This window comes from Pleurodeles waltl, chromosome 2_1 (assembly GCF_031143425.1).
Source record: "Pleurodeles waltl isolate 20211129_DDA chromosome 2_1, aPleWal1.hap1.20221129, whole genome shotgun sequence".
NCBI lineage: Eukaryota > Metazoa > Chordata > Amphibia > Caudata > Salamandridae > Pleurodeles > Pleurodeles waltl.
This window is the reverse complement of record NC_090438.1, coordinates 682,297,511-682,312,860: the sequence shown is the minus strand read 5'-3', so window position 1 is coordinate 682,312,860 and position 15,350 is coordinate 682,297,511. Positions and strand designations below refer to the sequence as shown.

General features: G+C 42.4%; 1 protein-coding gene across 2 annotated transcripts in view; it reads left to right on the top strand.

Moving 5' to 3' along the window:
• ANKRD12 (ankyrin repeat domain 12) overlaps positions 1–15,350 on the top strand; it is a 418,715-nt gene that overhangs the window by 239,171 nt on the left and 164,194 nt on the right. The window lies entirely within an intron of this gene.

Sequence of the window (15,350 nt, the reverse complement as noted above, 5' to 3'; positions counted from 1 at the left end):
ACAAGTGGACTGAACATCACTCTATGCTGATGGCCTCCTAATTTATTTAAGTGTACCTTGGGATTCTCTGCCTAGACTAATGCAGTTATTACACATATACAAAAAGGCCTCTGTTTTGACCATTAATCGTGGTAAGTCCATTTACGTACCAGTGTCATGTGACGACTAAGATATTAGAGAGTTAAATGCTTTACCAAGGGCAGCAGGTTCATTTTAAATATTGGGTATGTGTTTTGCAGTTGATAGTCAGTGGCAGTGGGGTCTCAATATAATGCCTCTACTTTTCCGAATTAAACACAATATGGTGTGTTAGGGAGCTCACTGCTACCTAATGTGGCGGGGAGTGATGAATTATTGCTGTCTAGACTTCTCAAGGTTGGAAAACAGCTCCAGATTGCATTTTGGAAATATGAGCTGTCCCCTTATTTTGAAGGCATGAGGCTGACAGATGTAAAATTGTATTACTGGGTGAGCCATATTACCCCTATCAATTACTTGCTATTTACGAATCAGGAACATCCCACTGTTGCCTCTTAGCTAGAAAGCATAGAACGATATGACCTACTTCATTTACTTGAAGGCTGCATGTACTTTTTGGACCTTACCTCTGCCACTAAAATGACACTGACCTGTTGGCAAAAGGCACTTAGATGGTTTAAATGGGAGAAAGTTCTGACCGCTGAAACTCCTCTGAAGGGCCGCACTTGGATTAAGCACACAATAAAACTTGCTGGCTTTCAGTCTTGGGACCTTGGTATTCCAAAACTTGGGGATACATGTGAGGAAAACTATCTGATAGAAACATACAGTACGCACCACTCACAATTCTAACAGTGCCTATAGCTTCTCCATGCTTTAGAGGCTCACCAAGAGGATTTAACTGGCCTTGCAGAATATAATCCCTTGGAAGCTCAGATTACCTTGTCACTTATGGAGGGTTAGGGTATCTTTAGACTTTAATCACACATTAGTAGCTAATATCCCTGATCCTCTTGTGCTACGTGACAGATGGGTGCAAGAAATAAGACTAGGCAGACTGGGTTGAATCACCCCCTCAGTCCTGGCAATATCAATGAACTGAGATTCTTCCAGCTAAAATAAGTGTATAGTCTAGTGTATAGTGTATTACGCCCAACCAGATTAAGGGCCTTGGTGGACAAGGTATTTCAGTCACAAATGTGACGGATATCCCATCAGTTGTATTACGATCTCATTATATCCTAATCAAGATCACAATACGACGGACGGAATATCAGTCACATTTGTGTTCTAAAACAAAAATCAACATGAAACCATTTGTTTGCACTGAATGCAAACCACAGGTGCTCATCGCGTATGCTATTTGCAAAGTGTAAAACAAACAACATTGGTGTCTACATTACATATGGGAATGCTCTTTCAACCTTTGAAAACCCCATCAGCGGCATAAAGAAACATTATTGTCTCAGCTTTCTTTTGGGTATAGGGTTCCGGTCCCTATGTTGTAGTTGCACCTTGCGAGTATGAACATTTTAGTCTCTCTTCTTGTGTAGTTACAACATCTATCAAATAATTCATGCATTTTCCTTTGCTCTGTTTTACCAGCTCAGCTAGCCTACATATTTCTTCACCTCTTTTAGCTTTCACAGATGACCTGTGGCAGATATGATATCCATTCACTGCTGTTTGAGTACAATATATTGATTTTGTATGTAGCCAATACATTTCATGGAATAGCCCGGAAAGGTAAAGTTGTGTCTGCTGTAATCACATGGACATTGACAGGCCTATCTAGTATGTTAAGATCAACAACAAGATCTGCATCATACTTCATCTTCTGCTGGAACCAAGTGCTCAAAACACTAAAGTAGGGCAGACTTACCTTTACAGTTGTGAAGAATGACCAGATTTTGATGTTTGTGATTACAATGGAACATATTTAATCTGTTTTTGGTGATTCATTTCACATCAGCTTTTTCACATTTTATAAGTTCAATGAAAAACTTTTTACTCCTACTTTTCCCAGATTATTTTATTGATTTTCTGAAATCAACAAGTCCCATCTATGATCTCTTCTTTATTTATAATCAATAGATCTTCACCACTAGCTGGCAAGTTAAAGACTTTGTTCAGAAACATTTGTTGCTGTTTTGGAATATCTGCAATACTTATCCATAATCTTGGCTATCTTTTGTCCACGTACCATCCACCTTGATAAGGGATCAGGATTTTCTGCTAAGCCTGTTTTTCCAGTGCATTTTACAAGGGCATTATGATCTCCAAGTTTTAAGCTGAGAGGAATGTTGGAAAATCGACAGCCCATTAACTTTTCTTTCATAAAGTCTTGAAAGACATCTGAATGCTTTTTGTGGAGGAAACCATGTCCCTCAGATGAACGGTGACATACAGACCATAATTATGGTGATGGTCAAGGTCATGAAACAGCCACTGAAGCATAGATAAAGAGTATATGTGAAATTCAATGCATCAGCTCTCTCCCTAATGAATAGTTACAATTGTATTGTTAGTAAAAAAAAAACTAAACTGAAATTGAGTTTATTTTTCCTCTTGAGACTTTCACAAGTGTTCATCAGAAAGATGTTGGTTTAGCCTCCACTATCACTGCACTAGTGGTGGTAAGCTTCTTGACTAAGTGTGTACCAAGCACATTCTGTTGGATTTGTGTGTTTGTAGGGTGTTCAAGACTAATATCCCGGATGACACAATTTTGCTTGTTCCAGAGCTGTAATCAAGACACTTGTGTTCAACATTTCCTTTAAGTACTTCAAGTGTCATTGTGGTATGGAACCTGTCAAGAATAACAACAAAGAGCTTCTGTCCATAAGAATCAGGCCAACTCCATTGTATTTCTTTTACAATTTTCTAGAGTGGCTGATTACATGTAATCATGGTCATTTCTCCTGGATTCAAATTGGCTCTTAGGTTCCTAATGACATCTAGAGAATGATGTTGCATTGCACCTGGCAAGCATCATCTTGAAATAAGTGAGAGGAGAGCAGTTTTCTTGGTTGGTATGGATGCCTTCTCTACATTCTGATAAGAGGCAAGCAGACCAACTTGCATAAACATTTGTCTTGTCGTAACTGTTTCTTGTCAAGCAGCTCAGAGGTCAGTCTGTACCAAGTAAGCTCATCACCAACTTTTTCAAATGCTAATTGTTCTGAAGCATATTCAAGGAGGAGAGCTTGTCAGCTTGGCAACTGCAACTGGAAGTACTAATGAATAGCTTGTATGCAATTCATCACATTCTAAATTTGCCATGTGCTTCTAGTTTCCTTGTCTGGATACTGGAAGAAAGACATTTCACTTCCATTGGATGCTCCGTCTGCACTTACTGAACTTTGGTTGTGATCAGTGTTAAAGACAGCAGAAGTTGTGGAGACACCAACTTGTGAATTTGGGAGAGGTAGGATTCCAGCTTCAGCATCACGGTAAAGCAACACATTCAAGCTTGATAGCTGAGAAGCCTAACCCTTTAGTGACAGATGTTTTTCCACCTCCAGCTTTCTACCACAAAAAGTGTCCAGACCAAATTTGTGTGTGTTTTGTTTACCACATATTGGGGGGAAAAATTGGGAACCCAGAAAAAATCAAAATTATAGCGAAGTTTAGAATTTTTGCTGCACAAGAAAGTGTATGTTTTTTTAACTGGCATCAACAAAATGTTAGCTTTCCTAATATCACCATCTTCTAAATGTAGCTCTCTAGAACAAGAAGAATTGGGGGAAAACAACTTACCACATTATTTGATTTTTTTTTCCTAAGTGGTGAGATTTTTTCCTATTTCTTCTGGTTTCTACCTACTTGGGGTTTGTGTTTCAAACAGGTGTAAAACCTGTGTGCACACCTGGAAAGCTATATATTTCTGAAAACAGACATAATTAGGGTAATTTGTAGAGCTTGCTCATAGCTTCCCATAGAAACTAATTGTTGAAAAATAGAAATAGCTTGACAGTGGTTTCTTCTGTAGTTTGGCCTCTAGTGGCTGAATTACAAAAAATATATAGTATTACACCCATTCCTGGCTCCAGAAGGAAGGTTTATGTGGCTCACCAACAGAATGAGAGCAGAAAATAAAATTGCAGATATATGGTTGAAGTTGTTAAGCAAGTACAACAAATTGGAGAAAGATAATGCTAAACAAAGGCCACTCCTCAACAGTACATTTCTGGCATCTAGCTGATACCTGAAGGGCCATGTAAGGATAACTGAAAACCCCCAGAGATGCTGCTCGGCAGCAGAGTTCCGCTCCAGAATATAGGCACCCCTCACGTGCACTTATATCAGTTCCTTTCTATGTGCCCAAACAGGCGCAGATCGAATGCCGCTCCATGTCTCTTCTAGATGGTACTTTTTTGATATTGTATCCACATTTTCTACAGTGTGCGATGTACAATGCCACTTCCGAAACCTACAAGGTGTAAACCTTTAGGGGAATGTCACAAACAGATGTATGTGACAGAAGAACATGTGGCTTGCTTGTGGTCGAGCATGACTCTAGTTTGCCTGGGGTCAGACCATGATTCCAAGACCTGCAACTGCTGTGCTTTCAGGTGTCCCAAAGCCATGCGGGATTGGGAAGCGAAGCACTTAGTTGCGAAGCACCATAAGACTCCTCTCAGAGATCAGGTGGGTTCCAAAGGTAAATCCTGGTCCAGATACCGGAGTCTGTTCTACAGCAGATCGTCGTTGAAGTACAAATCTTCAGGTAATTTGAAGAAAAAACCCAAAAAGTCCAAGCGTGACTCATCCTCTGTCTGCCACTCTTGAACTACTGAGGAGGCATGAGGTCATCAACATGCTTCTCAGTCTCGCTTCCAAAGCCACTCCCTATCATAGTCGATTCTGAGTTTTGTCCCAAAGAAGCCCACATTTCCAGGGCCTTCAGCAGCACTGCAGCAAATCAACAAATTTAGTGAAGCTAGATGGGGCTCGTGGACACTTTTCCAGCTCCCTTTGGAGTGCCTCTGGGTTCAAAGGAGCCCCGAGAGGCTCCCAAGTAGGTAGTCGCTGGCAGTTCTGTCCTCTGTGTCAGTTGTGCAGTCTGCATCTGTTCCAGGTTCTGTACCAGTTTTTGTATAGGATCCCCCTCCAATGCCACAACCACACCCCACGACAAAACATGATCCACTGATGCTGGCACCATAAACGCCAGACAATGACCAACCAACAGTGCTGTCTGATGCCAAGACTGCACCACTCTGATTGAGCTGCAGCCTTTTGGACACCTTTCTCATTATTCTGATAGTCCATTTGTTTCTTGGAAGGGCACGTGTCATGCACAATTTGTTTAAAACAGATTTAGATAATGGAGATTGTGATGCCTTGGATGAGTGTGCCCAGACCTATCAAGAAGACAGTTGGTACAAAGATCTCCAAGATGCCAATGGTCTGGATACTTTTCCAGACACTGAATTGGTTTTGCCCCCAGGGCCCTGCCACAGAGAAAAGTATCTCCAGTGCAAGGGTTGTGCGAAGGGTGGCAGAAGTACTTGATCTTCAACTTCCTACTCAAGAGGTAAAAAACAAGTTTTTAAATAGAGTGCTTCATCCTGACCAGACGTGCTCCGAGCCCTTCCTCCATTTTAAGGAGACTTTCATAGATATACTTTTGAGGACCTGGGCTAGGCCTTGTTTAGGCCCTTCTGTCACCGCCTGTGTCTGCATGACCCAGACTTCCTTACAGAGCACCTCATTCCTCCTGGCCTAGTGCAACAAGCCAGTAAATCACCCTCACCTCATACCTTTCTGCTCCCCTAACAGGGTACCAAAGACGATAGAGACCTTTGTCAAAATGGTTTGCTCATCTGGATGTTTGGCCATCCGTTCTATCAATGCCAGAAGCCTTCTTGACTGCTTCACTCGCACTTTATAGTACTCAATGACTCCAGTGTTGTTCATAGTTCCTATGGAAACTTTTGCCATTCTTTCTCTGGCTATTCAGAATGGTTGTGATGCAGCCAAATTTACTATTCACTGTGGTGTGGACACCATGGACTTGCTTGATAGAGCCAATAGCACCACTATAGCCCTTCACAGACATGCCTGGATGCGGTCTACTGGGTTTTCTGGTGAGATCCATGCCAGCCTTATGGCCATGCCATTTGGGTTACATCTCTTTGGAAAAGGTCAGATTTGTCTTTTGAGCACCTTAAAGATAGCACAGTCCACAACATGCTCCCTGGGCTTGGATTATCCCTCCCACCACTACTCCCCACCCTCCTGCCAATTGCACCAGTAGTTTTTCCCCCTATGTGTCTATGTTAGGGGGCTTTCAGTATAAACGACAGATGCAAATGGTACTGCAATTCCCTCAGTCCTTTCCTGGTTACAATACCCACAGTCCACGTGGACAACAAGGGCAGCATACAGCCCAATCTTCTTCACCTCTGGCTGCCGCAGATTCCAGGCCTCTTTAGTGTATACTCCGCAGCCCTCCGCCAATCTGCTGAAGGCAGTATCCAATACTTTCAATCAGGATGAAAGAAGTTAACTTCGGAAAAGTGGGTCCTGTATATTTTCTGGCTGAGTTACTCTTTACCATTTTTCACGACCTCACAGCACCTTTAACAATCCCCATAATGGCTACAGAGCGCCTTCTGTCCCTGTTGCAGCAAGAAGTGCTGGCTTTTTTGGCCAGTGAAGCAATAAAGAGGGTGCCGTTGGAGTAAGTTGTTTGTGGTAGTCATTACCACTGTTTCTTGGTGACGAAAAAGGTTTAAGGCTTTTGTTCCATTTTAGATCCTAGCTCTCTGAATACTGTTGTGTAGTGGAATTCTAGGCATGCAACGCATGGCGAGAATTCTACATTCGAAGAAGGCATTTGGAGTTGGATGGAGCGACGGGTCAGAGGTTCGCGAAGGATTCACGTTTGTTTCTTCATACTAACCGTGTTGCTAAATAAACACATACTCTGGAGGACTTACATTCGTCTGGAGAGTCTTTGCTGCATCATTACAATGGTGACGAGCTTCTACCTCCGCCTCCACGTCACAGGAGTACAAAGACGTCGCAGAGACAAACCCACGATTCCTATTGAAGGATAATCTTAAAGTTTCAGGTGACTGTTGGTATTTTTATGGATCATTTCTTGGTGGAAATCCAACTATTTTCTTCCAAGCATGTAATTAGCGCGCGCTGGTTTTAACTGTCCCTTCTTCAGATCTTGGGCATGCGCGCACAATGGACGGCACTTAGTGTGCACTAGTCTGCATCGTTACACGTCAAAAGAACCCCCACTGCCTGTGGAAAATACGTCAAATGATGTGGCGGCTATCTTGGGGGTAGAGAATACGGATTGTGTTGTTGTTTTCTTTGGATACAGACGTGTAATGACATAATACTCGTCTAGGAGACAGGAAATCCTTCCATATTTTTTTTTTTTTGGGGAAAGACTACTTGGTTTTGAAAAAAAATATATATATTAATAATAAAACAAGTTCAATCTATACTGGCCACTATTCCATTGGACAACTATATTTGTTGCTCAGTTCCTTTGGAGCCTGAAGTCTGTTTATTCACTGTGGGAAGAATTTACTCATGGCCACCGGTACGCAAGGTATAGTGCCACCTCCCCCGTTCCTTGCTCATCCAGGGAATCCAACTGTTCCTTGGGATGAATGGATTGACATTTTTGAAAATTACTTGGAAGCACTGGATGGTCAGGATTTGAGACCACCGAGGAAGAAAGCTATTCTTTTAAGCATGCTGGGCCAGGAGGGTCAGCGCATATTTAAGTACTTACCTCCAATTCTGGGGCAAGATTCTCAACCGGAAGGGGACGTGTACAGGGAGGCGAGGAAAAGACTGGAAAAAAGATTTTCAAGAGAAGTCAATATTGTCATGGCGAGACATACATTTTATACTCGGCCACAAAGATCAGAAGAGAGCGTTGACTAATTTGTTACAAGGTTGAGAGAGTTGTCCACTAAGTGCCAATTTGGTGTGATAACAGGAGTTAATACGTGATCAATTAATAGTTCAGTGTTGCAGCAAAAAATGCATGAGAGATTATGGGCAGCTAAGAATCCATCTTTGAGGGATGCTATTGAAATAGCGAAAATTGTTGAACAGTCTGAGTACTGTATGAGGGAGATGGAAAAGAAGGAGGGAGTGTTCACTGACAGTGCTGATACGAATTGTATTACGAAAGAAAGAAATGACATTTTAGACGGCACAAGAGGTGTGCGTACATCCAAGAATAGGAATAAGAATGTTTATAGCAATGTGAACAAAACCTATGGTAAAATGTGTACAAGATGTGGGAGCAAGTTTCATAATACAGACTCAAAATCGTGTTTTGCTTTGGGTGAAGAATGCTTGAAATGCGGCAAAAAGGGGCATTTTGCATGCATATGCAAGACCGGCACATGAAGATTGTATTGAGGAGGGTGAAGAAGTAGAAGTAGATAGGGTCCTGTCTATAGAAAACCTGGGTCATGGGAAGAGCGATGTACCTAGACCGCCCAGGCCAACAGCAAATTTCATGGTGTGTGGGAGAAGTCTCCAACTGATGATTGAATCTGGTTCATTATGTACAATTGTGCCTCAAAACATGTTTGTCAAAGAATGGTCTGAAGTACATCTTTTACCAAAAGATATTAATCCTGGTGGGTATCAGGGTTAAAAGATAGATATAATTGGCTTCATGTTGGTCTAAGATAAAGTTTTGTGAGAGACAAATTGAGGGGAAAGTTTATGTGGCCCCTAATGGTCTGCCAATTTTGGTTTGGCACCACCAATATGATCTGCACATTAGGTTGGATCCCAGGGCAGATGATAGATTTATGAAGACAACACCCTAGATGACATCTTAGAGGAGAACAAAGAAGTTTTCGCTGATAAGTTAGGAGAACTTAAAGGGTATACTCACAAGATTGTGGTTAGGAAGAATGCAGTCCCAGTGCAACATAAGTTGAGGAAGGTTTCTTTTAAGGCAAGAAAAGAAGTAAAAAAAATGATTTCTGATATGGTAAAGGAGGGCATCATAGAACGGATTGAGACCTCGAGTTGGATTTCTCTAGTAGTTATCACGAGCAAGTCCGATGGTTCTTTAAGGTTTTTTGTTGACCTCAGGTCACTCAACCAAAATATAGTGGTGGACCTTTACCCTTTACCAAACATTAATAAATTAATTCTACTGCTGAGGGGTGGAAAGTATTTATCCAAATTAGATCTTACAAGTGCGTATCACCATATTAGGTTACATGAGGAATTTAAAGAATTGACAGCATTTATCACAATGGATGGGGTATTTCAATTCACTAGGATGCCGTTTGGTTTGGCCTCTGTTGCTGGGTGTGTTTCAAAGAATGATAAATGATGTGTTTGAAGGGGTTGATAACATGATTTATTTTCAGGATGACATCTTAATTTTTGGGGACACTTTGGAAAGACACAACAAAGTACTAAAGTGTGCATTGGAAAGAGTTAAAAGAGCAGGTCTTACATTGAAGATGGAAAAGTGTAGATTTCTAGTTAATGACATTGAGTATTTGGGGTATACTCTGTCGGAACAAGGAGTTAAACCTAAGAGGAATCTTTTGGATGCCATTGAGAAAGTTCCAGCCCCCCCCCGGGACAAAGAGCAACTAAGATCATTTTTGGGACTCATCGAGTATTACTTCAAATTTATAAAGAACTTTGCTGATAAGGCTGAAAGCATAAGGAAACCTTTACGCAAAGGGCAAAAGTTTCAATGGGAAGATGAGCAAGAGACTGCCTTTCAGAATATAAAAAAAGAAATGTGTGAGGCCAAAGTGTTGGTACCATTCAATGTTGAAGCAAAAACCATTGTAACAGTGGATGCAAGTGCAATTGGGTTAGGTGCTGTCCTTTCACAAAATTCTGATAAAGGAGCAGTGACAGTAGTGTTTGCCTCACGATTGTTGACTAAATCAAAGCGGAATTACTCTGTTATCGAGAAAGAGACACTGGCTGCCTTGTGGGGTAGTGAGTATTTCAGAACTTATATTTGGGGACGTAAGATAACGCTTCGTACCGATCATAAACCATTGTTGAGGGTACTGTCACCAGGAGGAGCTAACAAGGTGTCCTCATGTCTGGCCAGATTGGCCGCAAGGTTACAGGAATGTCAGTTTTCCATTGAGTACATCCCTGGATGGCGTAATATTAAGGCAGATTGTTTGTCTCATTTGCCTTTGAATTGGCAGGAGGTAGATGAACAAAGTGTGAAAATGAGGGAGCGGTGGCGAGTGTTGAAGATGTTCCAGAATGTGCTCAAGGGGTGGTATCGCGCGAGGATTGGTGTGAAGGAATGGAGAAAGATGAGGTGATGAAGGGTGGCATCAAAATTATTTTGGGTGGCGAAAGGAGAGAGAGTGCGTTGAATGTTCAGGTTCAACCATATGTGAAGGTTCTGGAGGAGTTGTCTCTTGTAACGAAGGACATTGTGGTGGGGGGTGAAAGATTTGTCCCTCCGGAGGGTGTAAGATACAAGCTTTTTAGATTGGCTCACGAGGGCCATTTAGGGCAAACCTTAATGAAAAAAGGATTGAAGGAAAAGTTTTGGTGGCCAGGGGTTGATAATGATGTTAATACTTGGGTTGAAAGGTGTGTTGATTGCGTGGAGAGTGAGACGAGATTGAGAGTGGGCAAGCAGAGCATAATGGGATCTATACCTGATCCTGGTGTAGTGTGGCATACTTTATGCATGGATTTCATTGGACCTTTAAACGGTGTTCCATGGGATTTTAGGTATGCTTTAGTAATGATTGATGTTCAATCAAAGTGGTTGACGGTGAAATTTATGAAGGAGATCACCACCAAAGCAACTATTAGGATTATGAAGGAAATATTTCATGAGGAGGGTTGCCCAGTGAAACTAATTACGGACAATGGAACACAGTTAGTGTCCCATGAAATGGAAGAATTTCTTAAACAGTCAGGGATCTACCATTCCTATACCGCATTGTGCAATCCACAGGCTAATGGCATGGTGGAAATGTGTATTCGGATAGTAAAGGGAGTCATTCATATGGCAGTAAGGGGTGGCAAAAATGTACGTACCATGGTGAATGATCTAGTGTGGGCTTATCGCACTACTGCACACAGTGTAACGGGGAAGATACCTTTTGAGAAAATGAGAGGTAGGAAAGCATGCACAAAAGTTAAGCCACCATGGATGTCGTCAGTGTTAGAAGAAGGAGGGTTGGTCAACAGGAGTGTAAGAACATTAGTCGGTTTGGGAGAAGGATATTAAGAGGGGAGATCTGGTGAAAATAAGAATGGGGTGTACAGGAGGTGGTTGTATGGAATTCCGGGGACCTGTGTAGTTACAGATGTACGCGAGTTTCATGTTTTGAAAAATGGGGAACGGTGGAACAAGAGGAGAATAGCTTTGTATGGCAGAGGCAATGGAGAGGGGGAAAGAAAGGTGAACTCCGAAGGGTTGGGTCCAGGTGGGACCAGTAGTTTTTTACTCATGAGTGAGGAAGACCTATTGGATAATAGAGGAGTGATGGACAGGAGAGTGTTCAGTCGTGATCTGAACATGGAAAAGCGACAGAGGTTGGTCTGAGTATGGGAGTGAATGCAAAGAATGTTCAAACAAAAAGAATAGGTATGAGGACTCGTAAACCCCCAGGGTATTTACGTGATTACGTTGTGTAGTGTCTGTTTTGTTTACTTTACATTAGCCAAACAATAGATGATCATTTGAACTAGTGTGCATATAGTTGTAGTTCATGAACAATGATTTTTTTTTTTTTTTTTTTTTAAGTATGCACAGGTTATATGTATGTACACATTGTTGTAGTTTTATGCAAAGTGCTTTCTAAAATGTGCTTTTGCGCAACCTGTAATTTTGTTTGTATCCTGTTCAGAGTATTCCTTTCATTCTCTTGCCTTCTGTTTATAAAGGAGGTGGATATGTTATGTAGTGTAATTCTACATATGAAGTGGGCAGTTGGAGTTGGACAGAGCCAAGGGTCGGAGGTTAGGGAGGGATTCACATTTGTTTCTTCGTACTAACCGTGTTGCTAAATAAACACATACTCTGGAGGACTTGCATTCGTCTGGAGAGTCTTTGCCACCTCATTACAAATACATTCTTGCAGATGGACAAATTCAAGGTGTTCACTCTGGTCCAGTTTTGTCTGCCCTGACTCTGGTGATTAGATTGGTTGCGTTAGACCTGTAGTATGCTTATTTCCACATCCCCACTTGGATGGCCCACTGACTCTTTTCTGTGGGCTATGAGCATTTTGAGTTCACTGCGACCCCCTTTGACCTCACCAGTGCTCCTCGGGTGTTTACAGAAGTGATGGTAGTGGTTGCAGCACACATTCCGAGGTCAGTGGTCCCAGCCTTCACCTACCTCGATGATTGGCTGTTGAATACAGGCTCCCCCTACGCTGTCATTTTCCACCTCTAAGGCGAACCTCTTAACATCATTAGGGTTCACTTTTTATGGACCAAAGTCCCACCTAACTCCTTCACATATGCTCTGTTTTATCCTGGCCATTATGAACACCCAGCAGTTTTGTGCCTAACCCAGGGAGTGGCGAGTTCAGAACATCGGTCTATGATCCCAGTGTTTCAGCTTGTTTCCTGGATCCACCATAAAGATATCTCTGAAGCTGCTGCGTCTGATTGCTTCCTGCATCTTGCTGGGCAAACAAGGCAGATGGCATATGCAGGCTCTGCAGTGGGATCTGAAATCTCAGGGAGCACCAAGAGTATTTTTTTTCAGTCTGGTCCAGATTTCAGAGCAGACGGCAAAAAATCTGCAGTGGTGGCTTGGGACCATGATTGAGTCAGCGGCAGACCCCTCTGCCTACTGTCAAGAGCGGACAGTGGTTACCAAAGCATCACTTCAGGGCTTGTTTTGCCATTTGGGAGAGTGGAAGGCAACCTTCTGAAGCTGCAAGCCATTTACTAGGCATTGAAAGCCTTCCTAACATCCTTCAAAGGGAAGCTGGTGCTCACAGACAACTCCAGTGCCATGTGGTATGGCAACAAATAGGGCTGGTGAGATCGTGGGCACTGTATGAGAAGGCTTTGCGCCTCTGGATGTGGCTAGACCATCAGAGAATTTTTCTGGTGACACACCACCTGTCGGGATCCTTGAACCCCCAGAGTGGACAAACTGAGCTGTCGACGCATTGTGAATTATGAATGGCACCTACTCCCAGAGGTGGTGCAGGGTCTTTTCAACAAATGTGGAGGTTTTATGTTTGTTACTACAGAGAACACACATTATCAGAAAGTTTGCTCGTTGGAGTTGCCAAGGTGTCTCTTGCGTCGAGCCGTGTTCCACGTAGAGTGAAAGTCATGACTCCTCTGTGCCTTTCTACCATTACTTCTCACTCCCAGAGTTTTGAAGATTAGGACTGACAGGGGCCAAATCATCCTCAATGCCCTGGATTGCTGTGCTTTTCAGCAGAATAATCCACTTCATGCTAAGCTGTTTGAAGCATTTTTGTTTGTGTTGTCCCTAGCCAAACAAGGTCTTACTTTATTTACTTGTTAAAGTGTATCTGTCGGCTCTTTTGGCCATTTTAAGGTTGCCGGACCAGCCATCGTTGTTTAAATCACCAGTTGTTATTGTTTTTTCCTCAAGGGGTTACAATACATGTTTCCCCCTTCTCCGTTTAATATGTCCCAGTGGGACTTTAATTTAGTTCTTAAGTTTCTCATGTGTGTGACTTCTCAGCATTTACACAGCTGTCCTCTCAGGCTCCGTACTCTCAAGGCAGTCTTTCTTGTCACTAAAATATCAGCATTGCGGGTGTGCATGTTACAGGCATTGTCAGTCTGGCTGCATGTACATCGCTTTCTATTTCAATAGGCTGGGTTTACAAACTCGAACCTTCTTCTTTCTGAAGGTAGTGACTGCCTTTCATGTCAGTAAGAGCATCACTGTTTCAATGTTCTTTGCTCTGCCTTCCCACTCTATGGAGACAAACAAACTCAATCGGTTGGAGCCAGACAAGGCCATTAGTTCTATATTGATTGTATCAGCGGACACTGAGTGGACAATCACCTTTTTATTGGATTTGCCGGATTGGGGAAAGGCAGGGAAGTGCAGAAAAGAACCCTGCCTGGTTGGATCATGCTCCACATTAAGAACTGCTATGCCCTGGCTAAAAAGCTCCCTCTGGAAGCCTTGCTGGCTCATTCCACCACAGCCAAGGCTGGTAACACTGTATTGGGGTACGGGATGGCTGTTCCAGACATTTGCTTGGTGTCCCTCTATACATTCACAAAGCTCTACTGTCTGAACAGCCAGGTATGATGAGAAGGGCATTTTTCCTACTCAGTCCCACTGGACTTTTTGGTGTGAGCCGGTTCACAGACCCACCTCTAGGGAGTTCTACTTTGATATCTATTCTGCAGGTTGAAGTCTTTGTCAGAAGAACAAGGTACTTACCTGTAGTGACTCGCTTTCTGGTAGAGACTATATAGAACAGTAGTTTCCTTTCTGACCCTCCCCTTTCTGTGAACTGGACTCCTTCTCCTTAAAAAGATCCCATCTTAGAGATCTGCACACTGCCGAGCTGACAATTGGGCTTCTGGTCTTTGGGAGCTGACAGAAAGCACCAGGTGTCAGCCCTCATGGGTGGCACCTATATAGGGCCCTGCACGCCACTTTTGGAACAGAACCGTGCTGCTGTTGTGCCACAAGATGCCACCTAATGGCGCTCAGGGGTAGTGTTTAAGATTTTTCATATACAAGCGGACACCTGGGGGAATATTCAAAAGGTAAGTAATCTACGGCTAGATAGTCTCTACCAAAAAGAGCATTGTTCATCCGGTAACCTATGCATAGCATAATAATTATATAAGCTTACTGCTTCTATTGTGCATACAGAGATTTTTAATCACAGATTTAACTTGGCAGCTGCTTAGTTTAAGTAATTTAAAGAACAAACCAGGTTAATAAGTGGCTTCATATTTATATGGGCTTTGTCTGCTGACATGTAACTCAAGTTTCATCGGTAGAATGCCCTACGTTGCTCACGCCCTAAATCTGTTGTCCCGTTTTGTTAAAAATAATAAATATGCAAATTGGTACACAGCACTTTGTAATATGTGTTGTTGAAGGTCACATGCGCACTCATGCTATATAGTGGTGGAAGTGGTTTTTCTTCTAGTAATGCTTTGATTTTTCACAAATGAAAAGATACTATTGATCACATCCCTGACACTCTACAATTCAGGGTAAAGACTCTACTTATGATTATTTTTTTGCCATAGTTTGGACAGATATGGTATGAGCTATTCTTCCAACCTTTCACAAGTACATCACAAAGGCTGAATGATGTGTTGGTAATTAGTTGTTTTCTCTGCAAATAATGTGTACACCAGGACTTGGTCTGACCTGAAAT